We start from the raw sequence: 21,061 nt of genomic DNA, 5'->3' as shown, positions 1-21,061 counted from the left end.
ATATCCTTTACAGGTGGTAAACAAGGGAAAAAGAGACCGCCGCCCATGAGTGATGTTCACGTCAATGGCACACTGGTCTCTGTGCTCATTGACACAGGAGCGTCTGTCAACGTTATGGACGAAACCCTTTTCAAGAAGTTAGTACCTGCCCCGCCGATCACCTCGACAGCTACTAAAATATATAATTATGGGGGGAGAGACCCCCTTCCCCTCAAAGGAACCGTGGAAGTGGCTGTAAGCAGTGGAAGTAGATCAACAGAGGCAAAGTTTTATGTCGTGGCTGGGGATCGTGGCACATTGCTAGGATGTCACACGGCTGAAGAGTTGGAGCTGGTGTTTTTTGCGCGTCAGGTATATGACACTCAAGTGGAACGTCTTCTCAATGAATTCCCACAACTGTTTGAGGGGCTAGGACGTTTGAAGGGAAAACGCATCAAACTACACGTAGACCACAACGTGGTTCCTGTGGCTTTGCGGCATCGTCGGGTGCCATTTCATCTACGGCCGGTCGTTGAGAAGGAGTTACAGTTGTTGGAAGAACAAGGAGTCATCGAAAAAGTGGATGGACCTACGCCCTGGGTGTCACCGTTGGTGATAGCACCAAAACCGAAACAGCCGGGAGCAATTCGTCTCTGTGTTGATATGCGCCTACCAAATAAAGCCATCCGGAGAGAGAGACACATAACACCCATTATGGACGACATTATTGCGGATCTGACTGGGGCCCAGTGGTTTTCAAAGTTGGATCTCAATGCGGGGTATCATCAGCTAGAACTGGATCCGGAAAGCCGGAATATTACTACCTTCTCAACACATGTGGGATTAAGAAGGTACAAGAGACTAAGTTTTGGAGTGTCGTCAGCTGCAGAAGTGTTTCAGAATGCAATTCGTGAAACGTTGTCAGGGTTACAGGGCGTAATCAATTTAAGTGATGACATCTTGATATACTCCAAGACTAGAGAAGAGCATCATCGTCATCTGAGGGCAACATTGAAAAGGTTGGCTGACTCAGGGCTAATACTTCACAAGAAGAAGTGTGCCTTCTATCAAAACTCGGTGGAGTTTTTCGGATATGTGTTTTCCAAAGATGGTCTGCAAGTGGACCCACGAAAGGCGGAAGCAATCCGTCAGGCGCCTGTTCCGCAAAATCCAATGGAAGTTCGCAGTTTTCTAGGAATGGCCACATATTGCGGAAGGTTCATACCACAGCTTGCCACCATGTCTGAACCTCTTCGGCGACTCACAAAAGGGCAACACAGTTGGGACTGGACTCAGGATGCGCAACAAGCATTTATGGATATTAAAAATGCGTTGCTCGATAAAGCGACTATGGCCTATTTCAATCCCAGTAAGAAAACTGAAGTGGTGGTGGATGCGAGCCCTGTAGGGCTTGGAGCTGTGCTTTTACAAGAACAGCGGCATCAAGAATGGATCCCTGTTGCATACGCCAGTCGGGCATTGTCAGCGGTGGAAACACGATATGCACAGATCGAGCGTGAAGCCTTAGCCATTCGATGGGCGTGCCGCCATTTTCACCTGTACTTATATGGACATGAATTTCAAGTGGTGACCGACCACAAGCCCTTGGTCCCATTGTTTACAGGTGGCACACGTCTTGCACCTCCGAGAATTGAGCGATGGACTGTTCTACTTCAACCTTATAGATTCTCGGTTGTATATCGCCCTGGTGCTAATAATCCTGCGGATTATCTGTCTCGACACCCGTCTCCGCAGGTGTTTGATGTTCATCAAGAACAGGACGAAGAAAGTACTGAAGTTTTTGTTAGCATGATTGTGCAGTCGGCATGCCCTAATGCTCTTCTCATATCTGACATTGTAAACGCAACCCAAGAAGATGCCATGTTGAGTCATGTCAAAGAAGCGTTAAGTCACAAAAGGTGGAAGTATTTTCTAGAGAAGACCCACATGTCCTGCCCTGATCAAAAGGCAGCTATGCAGAGTATATGGAAAGTGCGAGATGAGCTGTCTACCGACAACAATGGGTTGGTTCTGAGGGGAAGGCAAATCGTGCTTCCACAGTGTCTCTGGTCGAGGGTGATTGAGCTGGCTCATCAAGGGCACCAAGGGGCTGCTAAAACCAAAGCGAGGTTACGTGCTAAGGTCTGGTTCCCGGGTATGGATACTCAGGTTGATGAGATGGTTGGGAGATGTCATTCCTGCATCATTACGTCAATAGAGCCTCCAAGTTGTCCAGTGGTAACTGAACCGGCCACTCTGAAACCATGGGCTAAAGTGAGCATGGACTTTGGAAGTTTCCCGGATGGGAGATTGACTGCTGTTCTGATTGATTCATATACCAAATTCCCGGTGGTGGAAGTTGTATCATCAACAGCGTTTGAAAATGTACGTCCAGTTTTACAAAAAACGTTTGCTTTGTTTGGTCTGCCTGATGAGATTCGAACGGATAATGGTCCTCCGTTCCAAGGGCAAGAGTTCAGGTCATACCTGGATGGTCTAGCAATCCGTCATCGGAAGATAATGCCTTATTGGCCTCAGGCAAATGGAGACGTGGAAAGGTTCATGCGAACTCTAAACAGGGCTCTAAGAATTGGAGTACAACGAAAGGAAGACAGTGAACAATGTCTGTACCAATTTTTGAGTGCTTACCGTCAAACGCCTCATAGCACCACTGGGTGTGCTCCCTCCTCTTTGATGTTCAAAGTATCTCCACGTGATTGTATTCCCTCAGGTCCTAAATGGAAACCTCCTGTCTTAGACTCCAAAGCCACTCAGAACCGGCGAGAAGCTACTAATTTGCGGGCGAGTGCCCAACGAAGAGCTAAGTATCAAGGGTTTCAAGAAGGAGATCGAGTGGTAGTGAGATGTCGGCGAGGAGGAGGAAAGTTTAGAACGCCATTTGAACCTGATGTGTGGGAAATAATTGGCATAAAGGGATCCATGATAACGGCCGCCAGAGGGAGACAAAGAGTGACACGAAATGTATCACATTTCAAGAGGGCTGGTCTAAGAGAGTCTAATAGTGAAGAAGGAGAAATCGAAGACATGACATTCAATTCACCGCCATTGACTGAAGAAGGGAATGGTGTGGCTGAGCCAATGGTGATCGAGCAAACCCGGCCTAGTTCTGTTTTTGAACATGGGAGTGGTATAACTAGAAGTACGAGATATGACCTGCGCCCGAATCCTGTGCCGAACAGTCAGCTGAAAGACTTTGTTTGTCGAATATGACTGTTTGGAAATCAAGTGTTGGGGTCGTCTGTTATTGCAAGCACACTGTGGGAATAACGATGTAGACAGTGTAAACCGACCTCCAGCTGTTTAAAGCCGACTCTGTGAGTGACACCCGGACTTCGGGAGTTAAGAGACAAAAGTTAGTGTGTTTTCAGTTATTCGTTGTTTGGGACATTAAATTCAATTTTTGTTTTTGTTTTAACCTTTTTGTACGATAATATTTTCATTGATGGTTTAAGTGTGTTTTGTTAATCCCTGTCCATGTGGAGTAAAACATGGGGGAGATGTAAAGATGAAGCGGAGAGCCATGCGGGCTCTCCATGCTTAACAGCGTCCTCGGTGTCGCGCGGAGCACGAGCCTATAAATAAAGAACGAACTGCGGTGACGCAGTTCCGAGTGTGCCAGCTACCAACAAGGTCTATGCGTGGTTCTTCTGAGCGCAGCGCCACGTGTCCACACCCAGCACTGCCGCAATTCCCGTGATCTGCCCTTACACGTAAGCTGCCAGAAAATAGGCAGAGTCCAAGGAACTAAATGAAGGCATTGGCTCAGGATGTTACCACAAAGGCTGTTTGTGTGAGACAATCCTGCTCCCGTGGAAGGCAATTTGCATGTAGCTTTCCTCTGTTGACTGGCATCTCAGCGTGCCGTCAGACTGTAGGAAGGCGATACTGACTGCAGGCCCGCTCGCGCCGAGGGTACCCGTGAAAAGGCGCAGCCCTTCCTCTGATTGTAATTACACATGCGCCAGGCCCCCCGAGGGGCGCGTCTGAATTCGCCAAGAGAACAGCGGGGAAATAAATGCATTCCTTTCACTGAAACAACAGCTCAGCGCGCCTTTTCAGGACGGCATCGACTGAATTCTCAATTACACCTATATTATTTTGGGTGACTTACGGTACAGCGTGTTATCTTAGTTTTAAGACACTGCTAAATGTTGTCAGAGTAGGCTGACAAGCAAAATATTGCATCTATTTTGTAGTTTAATGAGCCATGAACTCGTGCGTGGGAGCCCTTGATTAGAGTTTAAGCAGATTTAGGTACACGAGGGCACGAGCTCTCTCTTTCATGGTAAAAGATAGTTTTGTTAACTACAATTTCTTTTATTCCAGTGAAGAATGCCACCTGTCTTTCATCAACAAGTCGCACGCGCCAAGTTGGGATAACAGCTGTGTGATGTCAGGAATGCACACCTATACTGCCTTCTGTGGATGTTGCTACTCTCAAAATTCCCTCATAGACCTAGGATTTGAAAAAGAGATGCCGCTCTGTCTAGTTGTTCATTTTGATGCTTGCAGCCTAGGGACCACAGCAGGTAAAGTGAACACTGAAAGTGCTAATATATGCAGGTGTCTTCCACAATGTTGGACTGATGGGTGTCTAAATAAGCTGAACAGCTAAAACAGCAGAATTATATCTTAGTCAGTAGTAAGTAGTTGTTTGTCCCTAGAACTTCAACCCCCTTGTTTCAGAGGATGAGACATTCTCGTCCTCAGCATTGCTCTAAAATGCAGAGGGTGTGAGCATCTTGCCCTCCTGGTGGGGGCCATGGGTGGCCAGCGGGGATCCTCCAGTGCTTGCACCGAAGGCTTTCCCCAGTTTCCTTAAAGGTGGGGGCTGATGTCAATCAATCAATCAATCAATCAGGGGGTTCTTGTAGAGCGCGAGCATTTCACCCCTGGGAGGCTCCAGGCGATGTCCATTCGGTTCTTTCTCAGACCCTGCCCCTCACCCCTAGCAATGTCAGCGCACTGTACATCTTACTGACATCATTGTGCCTAAAGGACGGTGCACCGAGGACCAGGTAAGCACAGGTACTTGTGCGTCCAGTGAGTATTCTCCTTCTGGTAGGCCTTATTTCTTAGACAGAGGCTTATGGGCATGTCTTGATCCATAACCAACCAGGAATAACCACTAGCCACAAGGAATGATCGTTTTTCAAGGGTGTTGGCTCCTCTGGAATGGGACGACCCCGCCCCCAAACATGGGTCGACCCCCCCCAAGGAGATGATCAGGGCATATAAGTAATTTTAGTATTTTGCTTCCTCTGGGGTGAGCGAGAAGAGGATCAACTAACCAGGGAATGGAGCATGGCAGCCATTTTGTTTGCAGTCGTGCCTGCCTGCGGTATTTCTGCCCATCCCCAGGCAGTAATTCTTACATGAGGGATGACACTGGAAAGGGTAGATGTTCCCTTTCAAATGATGCCTCTCTGTCATGGATCCCTAGGCCACAAGGGAGTTGTTTTGGGCAGGTGGGGGTCAGTCCCCTTCTATCCTTGAAGGGAGTAAGACTCCCTAATGGGTCAGCCCAGTTCACGTAAACGTCCGCTTTTTGTCTTTCATATTTTGCCTCCACCTACCACAGCACATCTGTGGGGGGTGACAGAATTTTTGTTGATTGCCGCAGATTCTGAAAGCTTCCCTTACAGATATGTGTGGAAAATGCATGATTTTACCAAAAGTTTTGAGGTTGGAAGGGAATTCTGGGCACAAACAGGTAATGGATTTCGCACAGGTCACAGAGCCATGCACTTTCCTGGGTGTCCAGTTTTCAGAAATGTCTGGGTTTGATAGGTTTCCCGAGGTGCCGCTGAGCCCAGACTAAAATTCTACACTTTCCTACAGCACCAAAATAGGCGATTTGTCATGGGGAAAACATAATGGCTCCATGTTGTGATTTGAGGCCTATTGTGTAATGAGTGTTAATGTCCCCACACAACTGGTTTACTGCTTTTATTGGCGGAAGTGTGTGAATGCTGGGTGGTAGGAATTTAATGGATTCTTGTAGATTCCAGAAGCTTCCCTAAAAGAAATGTAAGGGAAATGTGTGGTTTTACTCACAGTTTGAGGTTTGCAGTGTATTCTAGACAACAAAAGGAAGTTGTGAAAGTCACACCACCCAGAGCCCCCTTGGGTTACTAGTTCTCAAATGTCCCAGTTTGATAGTTTTTTCAGGGTGGCAGTCGAGCCTGGGCCCAAATACTGCAACTGCCTACATCACCAAAGGAAGTCATTTTCGTGGGGAATTAAGATCCCTTATTTTGAGGCCTTTCCTGGTGAGGGCACTAGGCCCAGCCACACAAGTGTGGGAAAGGTGTGGGAATGCTAGGTGGTAGGACTTTTGTGGATCCTTGCAGAGTCCAGAATTTTCCCTCACAGAAATGTGAAGAAAAAGTGTGATTTTAGCTAAACTGTTTCATGGGGTTTCAGTCCTTTTTTTCACAGGTGTTAGGCCCATCTATCCAAGTAGGGTACTTTTTTTTTAAATCAGGAGAAGCCCAGTAACACTGGGTGTTATGAATTTTGTGGACCTTCACAGCTTCCAAAGATTTCCCTTATATAGAAACTTGAGGAAAACTTGTGATTTTTTAGGTTTGCAGGGTATTGTGGGTAAGTGCTTCTCACATCGCAAATTTGTTGCATTTTGGTGTCTTTCTTGTCACAGAGGGTCCAGCCACACAAGTGAGTATCGTTTCTATTGGGAGAAGTTTGGAAACCCTGGGAAGTATGAACTTTGCAGCTACTTCAATTTTCTGAAGTATCCCTTACTGAAAGGTGAGGAAAATGCATGATTTTAGCCAAGGTATCAGGTTTCAAACACACTCTGCTTAAGAAACAGTAGAGGGAGCCACACAAGTTGCTGCATCCAAAATGCATGTTTTTCTTTGAAGTTTGAGTTTTGGAGGTCATTGTAGGCAAGAAAAGTTAGTGAGAACAATGCAATGATACCACGCTGGACTGTCCTGCATGTCTAATTTTCAAAACTCTCTGGGTTTGGTAGGTTTTCCTGCGGTGGCAACGAAGTCTGGGCCCAAATTGTCCAGCTACCCACATCCCAAAATAGGTAATTGTTCACACAAAAAATTTAATGTCTCAATGCTGGTTTTTGGGGACTTTTCTTGTTGTGGGCCCAATAGTGCAGCCACACAAGTGAGGTACTATTTTATTGTTTTTTACGGGTGGTAGCAATTTTATGGATAACTGTGGATTCCAAAGATTTCTGTCAGTGAAAAGTGAGGAAAATGCATAGTTTTAGCAAAAGTTTGAGATCTTCAGGGCATTCAGTGTAAGAAGTCAGTGGGATTTATGCTAGTCACCCCTTTACAGATCCCCTAGACTTTCTACTTTTCAAAAATATCTGGGTTTGGCAGGTTTCCATTGGCGAAGGCCAGAACCAAATTTAATAGCTGCCCTTTTAACCAAAATAGGTTATTTATCATGGGAAAATGAGATGTTGCTACATTTCATTTTGTGACCTTTTGTGTTGCAGGCACAAGTCCTGAACATTTCTATTTATCAACTGTATGTCCCTCCATTTTTGAGTAACAAACTTAAGCCAGTGTGAAAAAAAGAACATATTTAACAAAATGCCCTGTGAACTATGTTGGCAAACCCAAATTTAGAGTTACAAATAACACTATTCATAACCCTAGTATCTTAAACATTCTTCGAAAATGCATGCCTCCTCTGTACCAATTTTTAATTGATTATATTATACCACATGAATTGCTCTATTGTTGGTATGCAATTAACCCCTTCAACGCCAGGCCTTTTCCCCCTTAGGTGCCAGGCCTTTTTTTGGTTACATGGGGCAGTTCATGCTTAGGCCCTCATAACGTTTCATCCACATATCCATGCCATATTTGTGTCCTTTCTTTCCAACATCCTGTGGATTCTAGAGGTACCCAGCATTTTTGGTTCCATCTGGAGGAGACCAAGAAATTAGCCAAAATACAGCAACATTTTCTTTTTTTTTTTAAACAAATTGGAAAAAGGGCTGCAGAAGAAGGCTTGTGTTTTTTTTCCCTGAAAATGGCACCAACAAAGGATTTGTGGAGCTAAAATCACTATTGTCCCAGCTTTCAGAAACTGACAGACTTGAATCAGAAAATCAATTTTTTCAACACAATTTTGGCATTTTACTGGGATATACCCCATTTTTACTTTCTTTTGTGCTTTCAGCCTCCTTCCAGTTAGTGACAGAAATGGGTATAAAACCAATGCTGGATCCCAGACCGCTAAACATTTCTGACAAGAAGACAAAATTCTGAATTCAGCAAGGGGTCATTTGTGTAGATCCTACAAGGTTTTCTTGCAGAAAATAAGAGCTGAAATAAAAAAACATTGAAACTGAGGTAAAAAAAAGCCATCTTTCTCCCCGTTTCACTCTGTAAAATTTTTCTGCGATGTCAGATTTTCAAAAGTGATATACTGTTACCTTTGCTGAACTCTCCTGGTTGCAGGGATATATTGGGCTTATAGGTTCATCAAGAACCCTAGATACACAGAGCCAATAAAGGAGCTGCACCTTGCAATGGGTTTTCATTGAATACCGGGTATACAGCAATTCATTTGGTGAAATGTAAAGAGTGAAAAATAGGTATCAAGAAAACCTTTGTATTTTCAAAATGGGCACAAGATAAGGTGTTGAGAAGCAGTGGTTATTTGCACATCTCTGAATTCCGGGGTGCCCATACTAGCATGTGAATTACAGGGCATTTCTCTAATAGACATTGTTTTACACACTGTCTTACATTTGGAAGGAAGAAATATAGAGAAAGACAATGGGCAATAACACTTGTTCTAATATTCTGTGTTCCCCCAAGTCTCCTGATAAAAATGATACCTCACTTGTGTGGGTAGGCCTAGCACCCGCGACAGGTAATGCCCCAAAACACAATGTGGACACATCACATTTTCCCAAAGAAAACAGCTGTTTTTTGCAAAGTGCCTAGCTGTGAATTTTGGCCTCTAGCTCAGCTGGCACCTAAGGAAACCTATGTTTTTTTTAAACTAGACACCTAGGGGAATCCAGTATGGGGTGACTTGTTGGGCTCTCACCAGGTTCTGTTACCCAGAATCCTTTGCAAACCTCAAAATTTGGCCAAAGAACACTTTTTCCTCACATTTTGGGGATAGAAAGTTCTGGAATCTGAGAGGAGCCAGACATTTACTTCCACCCAGCGTTCCCCTATGTCTCTTGCTAAAAATGGTACCTCACTTGTGTGGGTAGGACTAGTGCCCGCGACAGGAAATGCCCCAAAACACAACATGGACACATCACATTTTCCCAAAGAAAACAGACCTGTTTTTTGCAAAGTGCCTAGCTGTGTATTTTGGCCTCTAGCTCAGCCGGCACCTAGGGAAACCCACCAAACCCTGGTGAGAGCCCCACAAGTCACCCAATCGTGGATTCCCCTATGTGGCTAATGTTAAAAAATGCACAGGTTTGGTGGGTTTTCCTGCTGCACGATTGTGCATGGAGTCATGATCGTGCAGCAGGAATGCCACCATTAGAGCCAGGGATTTATTTATTTTATTAGTAGAGCGGCCCCTTGGCAAGGGCCACTCTGAAACAATGGGCATAATTTTGTCAATTTTCTGCCCCCCCCCTGGGGGCATATCAGCCATATTTGGAGGCCCATCTGCCCTCGGGGGGCAGAAAACCCACTAGCGCAAGGGATTATTTTAAATTTATGCTTTGGGTTGGCCCCCTGGGCAAGGGTCGCCCTTATGGAGGATGCATTTTGTTTTTAATTACTTTTGGCTGTTTTCTGACTCCTCTAGGGGCAGATCTGCCCTATTCGGAGGTCCATTTATCCCACAGGGGAGCAGAAAACCCACTAGCACCAGGGATTTCTTTATATTATGTTTGGGGGCGGCCCCCTTGGAGAAGGGTCACACCTATGGAGGGATAATAATGTTTGAGGTTACTTTTGGCTGTTTTCTGTAACCCCCTGGGGGCAGATTGGCCTTATTTGGAGGCCCTTCTGCCCCCCCGGGGCGGGAGGAGGTAGAAAACAAACCCACTAGCACAGGGATCTTTTTATATTGTGTTTGGTGGTGGCCCCTTGGGTAAGGGTTGTCCCAATTGGGTGTGGTATGTGTTTTTTTTAATTTAATTTTTTATTACTTTTGGCCATTTTTCTGTCCCGCTTGGTGGCAGGTTGGTTTTAGGCCAAAGGGGGCAGAAAACCACTAGACGCCAGGCTTTACAGCTCATGAGCTGTGAGTCATTGGTTCAGTTTTTTGACCTTTCAATTATTAACAGTGCATTTCATTTTTGTGAAATCTCTTGTTAATAAAATGTTATATATTGAACCATCACTCACCCTTGTACCAAATCCAACCAGTATATGCATGTCATAGTAACAGTGGGTTGAGACAAGACTTATTTATTGCACTGCTCCTCTCTGTTTGGAATTCAACTCACAAAAAAACCTGCTCTGGTGTAATAAGGCGTCAAAGCACACCCCTGACACGCTAAGCTTCAGTGTTTGGGATATCACAGAAGTAAGAGAGTTGGTAGCATGCTCGCTTCTTGTGTAAGGAAAATTTACCAACTCTAGATATGTTCGAAACAAGGGGAATACACAGTGGTGTGCCTCTCATGGATCCCTACACTTTTTCTTAACCACAATGCCTTGCAAACCTCAAAATGTGACTAAAATCACACATTTATCTTGCATTTCTGTGCCATATTCTTCCACAAACAGGAATAAACCACACATTTCCTACCACCAAGCATACACCTCGGTCTTCCAATGAAAATGACACCTCACTTGTGTGGGTGCCCAAAGCATAGTCAGCCTAAAATTGTATGAAAAAAACTGCGTTTATGAACATGCTTTGGTTCCGCCTCAATCTCTCCATGTTTTGGCCCTTCCCTGTCCCAGGCACTGCACATGGGCTCTCATTATCCTAATGAAGCTGCTGGATTTGGGCGGCAGCATCACCTGAATTGTGGGGAATTGAGTCCAATACCACCATGTGACAACTGTTGGTCTAATCCGTTTCCGGCCAACCAGCAGTGCCTCATCTCTGCCCAAGAGCAGGGATGATTTGTGGCAACTGGGCGCATGATAAGATGACTTCTCAGGGAAATCGTGGGGGGTCAGATCTCATCCTTTTCTCTCACATTAGTCTCATACTTGCAAAGACAAACAGAGGCAGAAAATGGTTCAGTAAAATTTATTGAATCAGCTGCGTCTTAGATGAAATGGCATGAAATGCAATAAATAGAGAGATTAAACACACTAGAAGCAAAATGGTGACAAAGAAAGTGAAACACAGGAAAATCCCACCATACTGTCACTATGCACAATATATGTGATTCCCACCTAAGCTATGTTGGAGCACAGCATGATAAGCCCTTCAGGATTACCCTCTGGGAAGACATCATCCCCATACCTGAGTATGCCTGATGTCTATAGAGACACCATCCCCATGTAGGCCAGGGAACCGGCGGTCTCAGAAACCAGCTGTAAAAAAGTCAATCAGCATGCGGTTGTAGTAATCTGCCTGGAAACTCCCTCGAACGTGCGTGAGACAGGGAAATGTTTTCAGTTGATGTTCGGAAAAATAAAACTACATGTGTTTCTGTGAACATTAAAGAAGCAATGTACCACCTGTGCCGACAATCCTATCTTGCTGCAGCTTTGAGGAAAGCACAGAGTGAACGAATGTCATGCTAAGAAAGAACAACTAGATAAAGAAAATAAATAAAACATCACCACAAATGTGGCGGATGATGTAGGAAGAATAGGGATACATCACATACAAACAAACATAAGTTCCCAAATCCCAATACAAACATTTTAGGCTAGATAGTTGTAAACCAATGTAAGTAGTGAAAGGCTTAATACATGAGATGTTAAAAAAGACAGACTGTGGGTTCAATAGAAAAGGCAGGTCATATTTAGGACAAACCAACACTTAGGGCCATATTTATACTTTTCGACGCACAACTGCGCCAACGCAGTTGTGCGTCAAAAAATCTAACGCCGGCTAACGCCATTCTGAAGCGCCATGCAGGCGCCGTGTTTATTCAATGACGTTAGCCAGCGTTAGCCGGCGGAGCTGCCTGGTGTGCGTCAAAATAAATGACGTACACCAGGCAGCGCCGGCGTAGGGGAATATGGAGCTTGGGCGCCAAAAAATGGGGCAAGTCAGGCTGAGGCAAAACTTTCGCCTCAACCCGATTTGCGCCATTTTTTTTGACTCCCAACCCCCATTGAAATGACTCCTGTCTTAGCAAAGACAGGAGTCATGCCCCCTTGCCCAATGGCCATGCCCAGGGGACTTCTGTCCCCTGGGCATGGTCATTGGGCATAGTGGCATGTAGGGGGGCACAAATCAGGCCCCCCTATGCCACAAAAAAAAAAAAAAAATTACTTACCTGAACTTACCTTAAGTTCCCTGAGATGGGTCCCTCCATCCTTGGGTGTCCTCCTGGGGTGGGCAAGGGTGACAGGGGGGGTCCCTGGGGGCATGGGAGGGCACCTCTGGGCTCCTTCCGAGCCCACAGGTCCCTAAAACGCCTGCCCTGACCAGGCGCTAAAAAACGACGCAAAAGCGGCTGGACGTCATTTTTTTTGACCCGCCCACTCCCGGCCGTCATTTTTGCCCGGGAGTGTAAATACGGCGCACATGCCTCGGAGTCAGTTTTTTAGACGGGAACGCCTACCTTGCATATCATTAACGCAAAGTAGGTGTCCACGCTAAAAAATGACGCAAACTCCATGGACTTTGGCGCTAGACGCGTCTAACGCCAGAGTATAAATATGGAGTTCGTTTTGCGTCGAATTTGCGTAAAAAAAGACTACGCAAATCCGACGCAAACAGAGTATAAATATGGCCCTTATTACTTAGGAAACCTATATACATGACGCATTGTTAAGTTAGCTGTGCTGAAACTCACAAGAGGCCCAAGCCACATTAGAATGATAGTTTTTCTTTAAAGCTGCACCAACTGTTACTTTCAAAATGTTCACTTAGCACGAACAGGGTGGAACAAAAGGGTGTATCTTGCCTTAGTGCAAGGATCCTAAAAACCACAAGTCATTCATATCGTGGTAAGGGGAACTGTGTAAGGGTCAGATAAGTATTTGCAAGGCAGGGCTACCATGAGCAGCACACAACATATAGGGGGTCAATACAACATTGGCAGTAAAAGCCGCTTACCGCCGTGCAGAAGACTGCCAATACACCGCCGCAGCCGCGGAATTCTGCCACAGCTATTATGACACACATCTCGGAATCCGCCGAAATTCAGACACCCACACAAGTCCGCCACACCAAAGGTCAGTGATAAACTGGCGAAAACAAATCCTCCACCGTCACGCCAACAGAAACACGCCCATGCTATTACGACCCACGAATCCACGCGGCGCTCTTTCAACCGCGGTATTCCATTGGCGGTACACACCGCCGCGCTCAAAATACACACACATCTCCAAAACACCGCCACATTGGACAATTCAAAATACACACACCTGATACACATACAAACACCACTCCCACACACCCAACACAATATAAAACACACACCCACATCACCCACAAACCCCTACGACCGAAAATTAGAGACGAAGGCGACAGAGAGAGCACAGCAATAGACAACCCCACCACACAGAGGCACACGACACCATCACCCACACAACATCCCCGCACAAAACACCCCACACCACTACACATCACCACACTCATCACCACATACACCCCCACACATCACCTACACCACCCAATGGCACGCCAAACACACCCCAGGTTTTCGGAGGAGGAGCTCAGGGTCATGGTGGAGGAAATCGTACGGGTAGAGCCACAGCTATTTGGATCACAGGTGCAGCACACCTCTATAGCTAGGAAGATGGAGCTATGGCGAAGAATCGTGGACAGGGTCAACGCAGTGGGACAGCACCCAAGAAATCGGGAGAACATCAGGAAGAGGTGGAACGACCCAGGGGGGAAGGTGCATTCCGTGGTCTCCAGGCACAACATCGCGGTTCAGCGGACTGGCGGCGGACCCCCACCTCCTCCCCCACAACTAACAACATGGGAGGAGCAGGTCTTGACCATTATGCATCCTGAGGGCCTCAGAGGAGTCAGTGGAGGAATGGACACTGGTAAGTCATATCTTAACTATCATATCCCCCACCCTACCTGCATGCTATCACACACCCCCACCCTCACCCCCTCCCCTATCACTCCAACTCCTCACTAATGTACTAATAACACAAACCACACATCCCATCACCAAGCCCTGCATGACACAACAAAGCATGGACACCCATCACTAAAGCATGCCCACTGCACATACCCATAACAACCCCTAACCATCATCACACAAGCCCCCACACAGGAATGCTAGCACTGGGGTACACTCTCACCCACCCATTGCACACCATGACACACACAGATGCAATAATCATGCTTTTATACCGCTGCAGGACCACTACCTAACGTCACCAAACAGGAGGGTCCAGACATATCTACCCCACCCACAGAAGAGGCCCACAGTGATGACAGCAGCTCTGGCCAACTGGATCCAGATGACCAGCCCGGACCATCGTGGGCCTCGGGATAGTAGGTTCCCCTCACACAGGCACAGCCCAACACTGACCTTCCACCCTCTGGAAACACCAGTACAGCACCCACCCAGCGGGCCCATACCTCCGTCCCCAGGACACGTCAATCAGCTGTGTGTCCACCACTACAGGGAACCCAGGAAAACCCACCACCCCAACAACAACAGGGACCTGGGGGTAGTGGTAGTGGGCACACAGTCCAGGGGATGGAGGCCCAGGAACACAGGGGAACTGGGAGGGCTGCTGTGCGACAGGGGGCGCACAGGCCAAGGGAACCCACTGTCCACGAGGCCCTCTCCTCCATCATGGGAGCATACCACCACTCCCAGGAGACGATGGCTACGGTCCTGGCCAAGTTGCAGGAGACCCAGCGCCTTCAGGAGGAACAGTATTTGGGGTTCAGAGAGGAACTCAGAACCATCAGCTCCGCCCTGGGCACCATCGTAAGGGTGCTGAAGGACATACAGAACACCATGAAGGACACCGTGGCACTCCAAGGGGCCCCTGACACTCGCCTGGACGATGAACTGCCCACCACCTCCGCCGGCGCTAGTGGACAGGACACCCCACCACAGGACCACCACACCAGCACCCCACCCCCTGCAGACGGAGAACCACCCCGCAAGCGGTCCCTGAGATCCAGGAACAGGACAGAGCACGATGGCAAGACCCCTGCCAAGAAATGAGACCACCCTGATTGCCATCCCACTGTCCCACTTTGTAACCCTGTCCAGATTGGAACTGCCCCAGCTCCACTTCCTATGCCCATATGGGCAGTGCACCTGTGAGACTAATAGACTGGACTCTGCCATGGACATTCCTCCACCATCACCCATCACCATTTTACCACCCCCTCCAATAATTAGCACTTCAATAAACACCCTTGAACCACAAAACAATCTGGAGTCAGTCTGTGATTTTGAAAATGTGTATTAGCTATGACAATGACAAAATCCGTTCTCAATAGTAATGTCATCATACCATTGTCACACATCACAAGTCCATGAAGGATGCAAGCAGATGACACACGTTGGTAACCACACCTGTGAAACCGTAATGGAAATGTACAACTCAGTTACCAAATACTGCTTGAAATTGACAGACAGGATAGAGGTAGAAGTGTGAAAGTAAATGTATTAGTAAAGAAAGTGTTCTCACCTGTGTGTCACTGGAAATATTGCTGTATGACTGAGTCCCTGTTGTTAATGTCTTCTTCCTCTGCTTCCTCCTCATCACTGTCCACAGGCTCCACAGCTGCCACAACACCGTCATCTGGACCATCCTCCTGCAGAAAAGGCACCTGGCGTCGCAAAGCAAGATTGTGAAGCATAGAGCAGGCGACAATGATCTGGCACACCTTCCTTGGTGAGTAGAATAGGGAACCAACTGTCATATGGAGGCACCTGAACCTGGCCTTCAGGAGGCCGAAGGTGCGTTCGATCACCCTCCTAGTCCGCCCATGGGCCTCATTGTAGCGTTCCTCTGCCCTGGTCCTGGGATTCCTCACTGGGGTCAATAGCCATGACAGGTTGGGGTAACCAGAGTCCCCTAATAGCCACACCCGGTGCCTCTGGAGTTGACCCATCACATAAGGGATGCTGCTATTCCGCAGGATGTAGGCGTCATGCACTGAGCCAGGGAACATAGCATTTACCTGCGAGATGTACTGGTCTGCCAAACATACCATCTGTACATTCATCGAATGATAACTCTTCCGTTTCCTGTACACCTGTTCACAACCGTGGAGGGGGACCAGAGCTACATGGGTCCCATCAATGGCACCTATGATGTTAGGGATATGTCCAAGGGCATAGAAGTCACCTTTAACTGTAGCCAAATCCTCCACCTGAGGGAAAACGATGTAGCTCCTCATGTGTTTCAGCAGGGCAGACAACACTCTGGACAACACGTTGTAAAACATAGGCTGGGACATCCCTGATGCCATGGCCACTGTTGTTTGAAATGACCCACTTGCTAGGAAATGGAGCACTGATAGCACCTGCACTTGAGGGGAGATTCCTGTGGGATGGCGGATTGGTGACATAAGGTCTGGCTCCAACTGGGTACACAGTTCCTGGATTGTGGCACGGTCAAACCTGTAGGTGATGATTAAATGTCGCTCCTCCATTGTCAACAGGTCCACCAGCGGTCGGTACACTGGAGGATTCCGCCATCTCCTCACATGTCCCAGCTGACGGTGCCTAGGAAGGACAACAGCGACCACAGAGTCAAGCAATTCAGAGGTATGTACCCACAGCTACACAGAACACGAAACAAAATCCCAAAAGTTGTCTGTATGTGTGTTGAGTCCAGGCCTAGGTATGTGTGACGCAGTTGAAAATGAAGCCAGGTGGGCCTCTGAAATGGCGGAGGCCTGACCTCTAAAGTGGGACAATGGGATGTGAGGTAACTGGGCTGGCGTTGTACAACGTCGCGGTAGGCGGTCGTAGACCGCGGCGCAATGCTGCATTGGTTAACATTGGACCCTATGGGTCCCAGGAGCCAATGACGAAGTGCGCCGGCGGTGATGATATGCACCGCCGCGGACGTCACCGCCATTTTCTATCTGTTCAATCACTCGATACCTGATCTTCGACAGGAGAGGACCTACACTGCAAGTGCTGCTGTGTCCTCGGTCTGGAAGAGACAATGGCATGTGCATCTGGGGAAAGGGCCCCTGCCTTCACTGCACAGGAGTTGGAGAAGCTCGTGGACGGGGTCCTCCCCCAGTACACGCTACTCTACGGTCCTCCAGACCGACAGGTGAGTACATAGGGTGCAAGTTGTGTGGGCTATGCCTGGGTGGAGAGGGCTGGATGTAAGAAGGAAGGGGGCAGAGTTCTGCAAGCATGAAGGAGTTTGAATGCATGTGCCACATGGCAAGGGCAGGGATGTGGGCCACTCACTTCGACGGTGCAGTTGGTAATGACTTCTCTTCTTCCCCTGTACATGTCATGTAGGTCAGCGCCCACCAGAAGAAGGATATTTGGCGTGCCATCGCCAAGGATGTCCGGACCCTGGGGGTCCACCAGAGACGGAGCACCCACTGCCGTAAAAGATGGGAGGACATTCTCCGCTGGAGCAAGAAGACGGCGGAGGCTCAGCTGGGGATGGCCTCCCAAAGTGGGAGGGGTGCCCGTCGCAGCATGACCCCCCTGATGTTCCGGATCCTGGTGGTGGCCTACCCTGAGTTGGATGGGCGCATGAGGGCATCACAGCAGAAACAAGGGGGTGAGTACACTCTCATTCTGCTGACTTTGTGTGCAGTGGAGGGGTCTGGGTGGGGGAGGAGGGCTGTGGGTTTCCCTAGGCCAGGGCGAGTTCCGTAGGCTAGGCCCCTCCGTAATGCAGGCCATGTGCCACTCCACCACACCTCTGTAGAGTGCCAAGTACAGGTATACATGCCCATGTGTCATCTATGTGTGCAGATGTCCACCATAGCCATGTAGGCCATATCCCAGGAACTGCATCTGTAGAGCCCAAGAGCGCGGCGTAGTGCAGGGGGCTGCTGTGTCTGTATTGTCTGCCAACGGTAGCAGTAAGCCATGCACTCAACCTGTCTTTCTTCTGTTTCCCCACCCCTTTTTGTGCTCTCCCTGTTCTTTTGTGCATCAGCATCATCAGGCGGAGGTACAGTGGCACCGGAGCACGTGGGGGCTGCATCCCACATGGCCATAGAGGGCCACACCACGGACTCAGAATACACCAGTGGGACGGAGGGCGAGGGGAGCGTCACGGCGGTCACCGGATCAGCAGCCAGCGACATGGACTCGTCCTCCGATGGGACCTCCCTTGTGGTGGTGGCACCATCTGTGCCCCCCACTTCTACAGGTACAGCCACCACCCCCCCTACCAGCACCGCCCTCCCAGCAGCCCCTCAGCCTTCGCCCCGTGCCCGCTCACCCAGGAGGGTGGGCATCACCTTCGCCCCAGGCACCTAAGCCCCCGCCCCTGTCACCCCTGCTGCCCTCAGTGAGGAGGCCATTGACCTCCTCAGGTCACTCACTGTTGGGCAGTCTTCCTTTGTGAATGCCACCCAGGGTGTAGAAAGGGAGTTGCAACACACTAATGCATTCCTGGAGGGCATTCATTCTGGTCAGGCTGCCCATCATCGAACCCTGCAATCTCTGGCCTCAGCACTGATGGCAGCCATTGTCCCTGTGTCTAGCCTCCCCCCTCCAACTTCCTCCACCCAGACCCAATCCCCTGTACCTCAGCCTATCCCAAGCACACCATCAGACCAGCCTGCACACACCTCAACACACAAGGGCAGCTCAGGCAAACATAGGCACCACGCATCCCACAGGCACTCACACAAGCATCACCCCCATACAGACACAGCAACATCCACTGCCTCCACTGTGTCCCCCTCCTCGTCGTCTCCCTCCTCCCTCCCAGTGTCGTCTACACTCTCACCTGCATGCACTACCACTACAGCCACTAGGACTCGCACCAGAACACCCAGCACCACACCCCGCTCACCTGCACTCACCACCCCACCACCATTTACACGTCCCCTGTGTCCTCTCCCAGTGTGTCTGTGACGCCCCCTCCCAAAGTACACAAACGCGGGCACACACACACCCAACATCCATCCACGTCACGACAGCCTCCAGAACATGCACCTGCACCCAAATCATCAAAAGTTACACCTCCTACAACCACCTCCTCTTCCTCCACTCCCAGACCCCCTCCAGCTACCCGTCCCAGTGTTCGTCAGAAACTTTTCCTGAGCAACGTTGACCTCTTTCCCACCACCCCCCCTCCAATTCATAGGTCCCGTAGTAGCACCTCAGCCAAAAAATGTCCGGTTCCAGTGGTGCCTGTTAGAGGTATGTGGAGTGCACCGGGCACCAGGGCAGCCAGTGTGACACGGAGCCAAAGCACAGCCAGTCACCCCCCTGTGAAGCACCAGAAGTTGGACAGTGCCCGACAGGAGAGGGTGAAGACTCCTGCTGGCAAAGCCGCTCACAAGGGTCCCGGGGGTAGTGTTGAGTCAGCTGTGACTCCTCCCAAGGTGGGGAAGGGGCAGAAGAAAGCACCAAAGTCTGGGAAGAGCAGCACAGCAGGCCGCCATCATCCCCGCTGCCCAGGACGCCACCGCCAGCCCCATCGTCACTGGTCAGGAGACCACCGCCAGAGTCAGTGTCCAGGAGGGCAGCACAATCGTCACTGGTCAGGAGACCACCACCAGAGTCAGTGCCCAGGAGGGCAGCACAATCATCACTGGTCAGGAGACCACCGCCAGAGTCAGTGCCCAGGAGGGCAGCACAATCGTCACCGGTCAGGAGACCACCGCCAGAGTCAGTGCCCAGGAGGGCCCCGGCAGCCACAGCCCCGTTGGGCAATGAGGGACCGCCATGGCACACACCGCTGCACAGGTCAGAGACAGCAAAGTCAAGCACCGCTGAACAGGGCAAATACCGCCATGGCAAGCACCGCTGAACAGGGCAAGCACCGCTGAACAGGGCAAGCACCGCTGAACAGGTCAGAAACTGCAAAGTCAAGCACTGCTGAACAGGGCAAAGACCGCCATGGCAAGCACCGCTGAACAGGGCAAGCACCGCTGAACAGGGCAAAGACCGCCTTGGCAACACCGCTGAACAGGTCAGAAACTGCAAAGTCAAGCACCGCTGAACAGGGCAAAGACCGCCATGGCAAGCACCACTGAACAGGGCAAGCACCGCTGAACAGGGCAAAGATCGCCATGGCAAGCACCGCTGAACAGGGCATAGACCACCATGGCAAGCACCGCTGAACAGGGCAAGCACCGCCAACTCAAGCATCGCTAGCCCATGTGCGGCAGGGGCAGTGACGAAACTTGGACCGTCACGGGGAGAGTGATGCACTCTGGGCACCAGTCCCCCTCCAGAACCAGTGGAGAACAGCATCCACTACCTCAGTCCTTAACAGGATGAAGCACTCTGGGCACCAGTCCCCCTCCAGAACCAGTGGAGAACAGCGTCCACTACCTCAGTCCTTAACAGGATGAAGCCCTCTGGGCACCAGTCCCCCTCCAGAACCAGTGGAGACTGTTATCCACTTGTGAGACTGTGGCTTTGCACTCCCCAGGATGGTACAGTGGGAAAACCACCCACTGCAAAGACTTGTGAGACTGTGGCTTTGCACTCCCCAGGATGGTACAGTGGGCAAACCACCCACTGCAAAGACTTGTGAGACAGTGGCATTGCACTCCCCAGGATACATCAATGGGCATGGAGCCCCATCGTGGATCTGGAGTGGTGCTGTCATCCGGCTGAGGTGCCCCCCCTTCCCTTCCCCCTGAGGTGCCTGTTGTATTTCTATCTGATGCCCCTGCAGTGTTCTCTCCGTTTCTGGACAGGTATCGTGTGTGGGCCTCACCCATGCATTTTGGGCCCAGTGGTCCACGGATATTGAATGGTGCATACCTGCACTACTAATCGTGATGTATATTTTTGGAATGTGTATATATTTCTGTATATATTAGTTTACTGTAT

This window comes from Pleurodeles waltl, chromosome 1_2 (genome assembly GCF_031143425.1).
Source record: "Pleurodeles waltl isolate 20211129_DDA chromosome 1_2, aPleWal1.hap1.20221129, whole genome shotgun sequence".
Taxonomy (NCBI): Eukaryota; Metazoa; Chordata; class Amphibia; order Caudata; family Salamandridae; genus Pleurodeles; species Pleurodeles waltl.
The sequence above is the reverse complement of the archived record's forward strand: the minus strand, read 5'-3'. Positions refer to the sequence as shown.